At 38.5% G+C, this 7,364-nt stretch overlaps 1 protein-coding gene across 1 annotated transcript in view; it reads right to left on the reverse strand.

Annotated features, from left to right (window-relative positions):
* LOC127528026 (craniofacial development protein 2-like) overlaps positions 1 to 7,364 on the reverse strand; it is a 1,148,403-nt gene that overhangs the window by 56,079 nt on the left and 1,084,960 nt on the right. The window lies entirely within an intron of this gene.

Here is a 7,364-nt window from a genome sequence, read left to right on the forward strand (position 1 = left end):
ATTTGGCTTTCTTAATGACGACCACCGCCAGGCTCAAGCTGCAATGCAGTTCCCGAAGGTCACGTCATGATGTCAGTAGAATGGCATTTTTAAAGCCAGCAACATGCCTACCCAGTTGTCCAATACCTGATTCATATAGGAAAAGACATTGGCTTCATTTCATATTGTTAGTTTTGTATTTGCTAGTTACAAAAATGTTTTCTGCCCTCTGGGCTCTTGGTACACGTGCTCATTTTTTGCTTATGACTTACCTACAATTCTGGCCTTGAGTGACTCCAAAAACGTGTAAAGAGAAATAATCATCACGAACTCACACTGAAAGAATCAAGTAAAATAACCAATCATGACAACAGCAACGGAGTATAAAAACTAAACATAAAATTACAGCACAATATGATGTTAAAATCTGATGAAAATCTGTAAACTGACAGAAGGCTGGGAGCATGTGCTGAAGCGCTGATGTAAGTTGGAGGACCTGCTTGCCGGGCTGGATGCAGATTGACATCATACCCAGGACAATACAATTGTAGGTCAAGGGCCCAATGGAGTGGAGTCACTTCTGGCGTTTACAGGATTTGGAGGAAAATTACTAAATATATTCTGTACTTTTAAAAAAAACTAAAACCATAACAGAACTAATGCCACAGCAAAGCAGTTGTGGCAGCAAGTTGCTTATATAGGACTAGAAACACTCTGGTCCTCAACGAAGTTTCTGTCACGAAACATAGCACCCCAGGTCACTCCACCGAGGTTGCTGCAATGTCTTTCACTAGTAGCCGAAGCTGCCACAACTCTTTTTCTTGCAAACATTATATATGCTTTTATTTTGTTTGTTTTAAACCTGCATTTGTTCTGTTCTGGGCAGCCACGTTGCATGAATGTATTGCTGCTCACTGTGGTGTTATTACTCAGCAAAGTTTTAATTAAAGAGGTCAGGAGTTGAATCAAGGTGAAAAATACTTACAAGGGTTGAAACCACAGATCTTTCAAATGAACCAGAAAATGCTAAACAAAAATCAGAAGTCATTAATTGAGTAAAAACATCATTAAGAGAAACACAAAGAAAATTGCAAACTAAACATTAAATCAGTCCAAACATGGATTAAAAACAAAATGTCTTTGGTGATCCTTTGACTGGTTATGCTGGTCACATCAAGTGCCACACACTCCCAGGGAATCCTTGTAAACCCCTAGGCATTGAACACCTCAAGACTCACCAATTTTTGTTTTCAAGAGAATCCAATGTGACATCACAGAAAGACAGAATCAAGAAATAAGTACCAAAAACCTCAAAGTCCAAAAAACACTAAAAAAGGCAGAAATTATAAACAGAATACACCAATCATAACACATGCAAAGGACCTGATGCCCAATTACGTGGAGGAGGAAGGCCACATCTCCAATGCAGTGGTTGTGTATGATTCTCTGCTGTGCTTGGAATGGATGATGTGTATTTACAACGGAAATGTTCAGTTGGCATGTGCAACATGCTTCACTGTCAGCAGGGGTCGCTAAGGTTGTTTTCCTATCAGCAAGGCCATGTGTCCACACTGCAGTGTGGTGCGTCTGCACAGATTTTTTTTTTTCCCTGTCTGTAAGGGCGTTTGGCTGCATTACCACTTGCTGTGAGAAGAACCCAAAGCACAATTTTGTAGGTAAAGTAACCCACAGAACCAATTTGTGGGTCGTGTTACATGCATCCTGGCATAAGCTCAAAGTTCAAGGCCTAGTTGTTTGTGAGTTTCTGAATGACAAATGATCATCCCGTAGCATTTTATTCATGGCGTGCCACATGTGTACTTGGGAGACGACTTCAGGGCTTCTCAACAGTTCCACCCCGAGTTGGAAAATGGAGCTGCCTTATAACGTCTCATCTCCTTCGCTCTGCAGAGGGCCGATGACTTCACATCTGGTTTTTGGATGCCTGGGCACGGCCCTCTCAACTTGCTGACCTTATAACTGGCACCAGAGCCAACTTTCCAGAGACTGATTGGAGACTCCTTATCTGTAAAGACCTGTTTTTTTTTTTTTTTTGCAAAAGGTGTTTTTGCTCAACTTCACAATATACCAAGATTACCATTCGGTGCCACAAACCTTTACCTTTGTTTGTCTGTTTTTATTACAAGAGGTAAATTCTCACTTAACTGGTGATTGAATAAATAGAGCACATGACAGTGATATTTGACAAAAACTTTGTATTATGTAGTGTGAATAAAAACACAACACTGAATAAAATGTAGACAAATAATGAAAAATGCAGAAAAATGATACCTAGAAAAAAATACAAAATACAAAATTCAGCTAAAATCCTAACAAGTGGACAGTATTTTTAAAGGTGGTCAGAGAGGCACTCATCAATACACTAATATAAGTTTGGCAAAGTAACTCAAGGGCAAATCAAAAAAGTTGCGGACATGAAAATACCATTGAAAAAGCCTAAATATCCTCTTATGGTTTTCTCCAGGACTGCCTAATAATTGAATTATTTTAGGAGTTTTTTTTTTATTTAAACAAAGTTCAGATGACTATTAACTTCAACAGCTGATGCCAAATATTGTGCCCAGAATGACTTACATGGCTAACAACCTGTACTGTCTATAAGAAGACACAAAAACCAAATGAGCGTTCGAGTGGAACAGGATTCATGTAGTCTGGATGTGGTCACATTATCTTGCCAAGGCAAGTCAAGTCGCTTTATTGTGTGGCACAGAAAGAGAAAGTGTCTGTGTAGGATAAAGGTGTGTCTGCCAGATCTGCCACTGCCTAGGGGACATTTCCCTTTAGTGTGGAGGGAGAGCTGTCAGCTTGTAAAAGTAACATTGTGAGTTAAGATCTTGCCTGTGCTCTGACCCCCAAAAGAGAAATAGCCAATTAGAGACAGGGGATGATTATGGGCCAGAACATCCAGGCCGTGTTGGGCAATTTAGTCTGGACATCAGGATAAACCCTACTCTTTAGAAAGGATACCCAGAGATCTTTTATGACCGAAGTGAATCAGGACCTTGGTTTTATGTCTCATCCGTAGGATGCACAATTTTTAAAGCACTATGTCCCCATTACGGCACTGGGGGATTATAATTCACATTTAGACCACAGGCTAAGCACCCCTTCTGCTGGCCTCACCAATCCCTCTTCCAGCAACGACCCAAGCTTTCCTAGATTTTCTCCTATCCAAGTACCGGAACGGGCCTGAACATGCTTAGCTTCAGATGAATGACCTGTTCTGAACCAACAATTGCTCTCCCTCTCCTCACAATTTCCAATCTAAGCCTCTCCAGCGTTCATTTCCAAGTCAGTCCTAAAGTGTCATCTGGAGTGAGATGTGGTCCTAAGCTAAGATATCCATAAAACTGCAATTTTCATACACAAGTTTTCATACTGGAACTCTTGGGTGCCATCTAGTGGCCCTTTTTTAAACATTCTCTCAGTTTCTAGTTGAACTATTCATCCATTCTACCACTTTGTTCTCTGCCACTGTTTCCGCACCTGCTAGTGGGGCGACCTTTGCATGGACTTTGTGTTCTTTGTAAAATACTTTGTGATACGAGTCTGCGTAAAAAGTGCTATGAAAGGAGTGACTAATACAATTCAGATTAGTGGCTTACAGTAACAACATTCACACTGACCTCATTTTTTAAAGACAGCCAATATATGTGAGTGAGTGCACTGATCTCATGGAGCCTTTCCAATCTGCTTTAGAGCCGATACATGCATGTATGCATGCATGTATGCATGATTGTCATTGACTGCAAACTAGAAAATGGTTGGCCATTACAACTTTCTTTTCATGTCATCCTTTTTATGAATCCTTACTGAGAGATAAGCTTGGAGTGAAATGAGGGAAGAGTCTGTCATCACACATTTCTATCTGAAGAATCCCTGACCTTCTTTGCTTTCCAGCATTTTGGCCTGTGTCACTCACAGCAGATATTCAACTTAATGAGCCATTCCACCATATTATAGTCAAGAGCAGTAATGAATGTGATGGATGTGCTAGTGAGACTTGAAGTGAAAAAGTCTGCTGCCAAATACAGTGGATGATAACTTCTTGATCTTCTTGCATGCTGGTTTGTTGGCATTTCTTTAAAAATCCACATTGTCCCAAAAATGTATACCATTTCCAAACCTGCTACATACAGTTCAGGATTGTTTTATTTCACTTTTTTCAATGCTTTTCTAAAGACGCATTCCACTGCCACAGAAAAAAATGCACACAGAAACAGGAATTCTGGAATTGATCTGCCAATTCATTAACAGCTGAGGACAATACAGATACAAACATGTTTGACATTACCCTCCGTTCATGTGAACGGGTGACCTAGTCATTCTTCATTGGTGTGGCCCTTCTGTAGCACATCAGTCCTGTTCAACTTGTTTCTCTGTGACAAAATGTTCTCACCCAACTTTCTGTCTCCCATGAATATCTACAACTGCTTTGCTGCATTTCTTTGGTACATGTAGAAAGATGAGTACTGTGTACAGTTCTGCTCTCCAGGCTACTGTATGAAAATTACATTGTAGTGTTAGAAAAAGTCCAGAGAAGAGCGACTACGCTGATTCCAGGGCCGCAGGGGATGAGCTATGGGGAAAGATTAATCGAACTGAGGCTTTTCAGTTTAAGCAAAAGATTAAAAGGTGACATGATTGAAGTGTTTAAAATCATGAAGGGAATTAGTACAGTGGATCGAGACTGTTACTTTCAAATGAGTTAAATGCAGATAGCTTGGCTCAGAACACCTTGATAGGACCACATCTCACTCCTGATGACATTTTAGGACTGACTTGGACATGAACCCTGGAGAGGCTTAGATTGGAAAACAAGTTCTTGGGGTTGTATTGTCAGAACTATCACATATGACTATACCTGAGGAGAGGGAGAGCAATTGTTGGTTTTGGGAAGAGCTGAGAGACTACCCACTGATCAGAGAAGAGCCTGGCCTTCGGTATAGTTAGACTCAGCAAGGAATCTTGAATTTACTTTGTTTTAGGTTAACTTGTGGGACTCCCTTTGTTCCCTACTTTTATATCTGCTTTTGTTTTATTAAACTTTCAGGTTAATTGGAGCATTTTAATTAATCTTATGTTTGTATGTGTGTGCATGAATGTGTGTTTTGATGGGCTCACAACCTAGGCTGGCACCAGCCATGCACCCAATGCTGCCAGTATAGCTTGTGGTGCTAAAAGGTGAACTCTGGAATCTCATATTTTTCACAGATAACTACGGAGGAGCTCATTTCTAAGTTATTTAATTTAAAAAAAAAAAAAGTGTCCCATTTCATTAAAACAATAATTAGAAACCCTGTGACCACAACCCCTCAGCCAATCCAGGAGATGCTACTCTACAACAATTCAAAGTTGCTCAAACTTATCATCCAGCTACTCCTGACCATATTTTCTTGATCACACATAACACAGTTTATCATTATAATTTAACACAAATTCATTAAAATTAATCTAAAAAAATGTAAAGTTTGAAAAAAGATTCTTAAATTAATTGGTACTCCAGAGCTCCATAAGAACATATACAAAGGTAAAAGAAGCTTTTAAAACTGTGGGGTGTTCTATGTTTGACTGAATGACCTATTCTTTTATTATCAGTTTCCTGTCCGATTGTGGTCATCTAGACCCAAATGGAAAGGCCAAGAAAGCCAAAACCATCTCACTAAACCATACTTTAATATTTTATTAATTTAACAAATTAATAAAAGAAAACAAAAATAATTCAAACAGTCACAAAAAAAGTTTAACTCTAAATATTCCCAAAGTACAATCAACAAAATGCCTAAAAAAATTGAAAACTTAGATAAATGTTATTAACCCCAAGGGGAAATTTAGATGCATTCAGCAGCAGAAACATAGAAAACAAGTATTCAGACTCCCAGGAAAAATAATACAATCAACCAATAGACAAATAAACAAATACATGTATATTATGCAAAAATTGCAATTGGAAAAGAGTTTCTTAGCATACCATGGTGGAATGAGCCTGTGGCTAAAGGTGCTCCAAGAAAGTGCCTCCTGGAGGGGTTTTTTCATGATGGCATCCTATTTTGCCATCTTCCTTTTTTCTACAACAGCCTCCAGTGTGCCCAGGGTTTGCCCTATGATGGAGAAGGCTTTCCTTATAAGTTTCTTCGGGTATTGTGGGTCTTTTGAGCTCAAGTTGCATCCCCAGGAGACTGCAGTTTAGAACACCACTCTGGCTACTATGAACTGGTAGAACATTTCTAGCAGCTTGCTGTACATATCTAAAGACTGTGAGTCTCCTCAGGAGGTACAGTCTGCTCTGGTATTTTTTGTACACAGCCACTGTGTTGTTCAACCAGTCCAGTTTCCTGTTTATGTGAAACCCCAGGTACTTGTAGCTCTGCACCACTTCCATGACCTTCCCCTGAATGATGACTGGTCTCTGAGGCTTTTTGGCCATCACTAACTCTTTTGTCTTGCCAATGTTAAGTTGCTGGTGGGGCTTCCTGCACCACACGACAAAATCTTCTACAAGCCTCCTGTACTTAAGCGGTCTCCATTATTAAAGCAGGCTGAGAATTTCAAAAAAGAAGGAAAAGAATGAAGCAAATGGTCACATTAACATAAATTTTACTTTTATAGTCTCATTTATTTTTAGTTCTATTAACATCAATTTTATTTCTGTCAGTATCACACAATACTAAATGCTGTTTCAAACCAGCAGACACATGACATAATGAGCTCAACTTTTTGATACAAAGTCACAGACAATTTACTGCATCACTCTGTCTATTTTATAATTAGAAGCTTATTTGCTAATGTTGGTTATATTAAACAACTTTTGTTTTCCAGTAATGTATTTTATGCTTCTTGGTCAAACAGACAGCAAAATTGTGTGTTTTGTTTGTGTTTCTTATTCTGGTAACATTTCTCTGGCAAATTGCTCTACTCTGTCAAGATACTTTTGTATTTTTGAAAAATATGATTTGTTTGATCTAATAAAAATGAAGCTTTTTTTTTCAAATGATTTTATATCTTCTTTAAACAAAAAAACTGTCTCAAATTAAAATGCACACTGTCTTAGCTAAATGTCAAAGGGCCGAGTTTATTTTCAAATAAGGAAAGGATGGCTTTATTAATTATTCCATTCTATTCCTGTGATTCTTCACACAGTACTACTAACAATAACACACATTTATTAATAAAAATAGTTGGAATGGAAGTTTGAGGGTGGAGTTGTTTGGAGGGGAGGTTGTGGTTCGTAGGTCAGAAATTATTTAAAGGAAAATACTGCTTGAGCAATACAGTTTCAATAAAATGTTTGGGTGATACAGTTTCAACACAATATTGCAAATTACTGTTTTCAAGAATTCAAAAATGTAACACATACAACTTAA

The sequence above is a fragment of the Erpetoichthys calabaricus genome, chromosome 1, assembly GCF_900747795.2.
Source record: "Erpetoichthys calabaricus chromosome 1, fErpCal1.3, whole genome shotgun sequence".
NCBI classification, from domain to species: domain Eukaryota; kingdom Metazoa; phylum Chordata; class Cladistia; order Polypteriformes; family Polypteridae; genus Erpetoichthys; species Erpetoichthys calabaricus.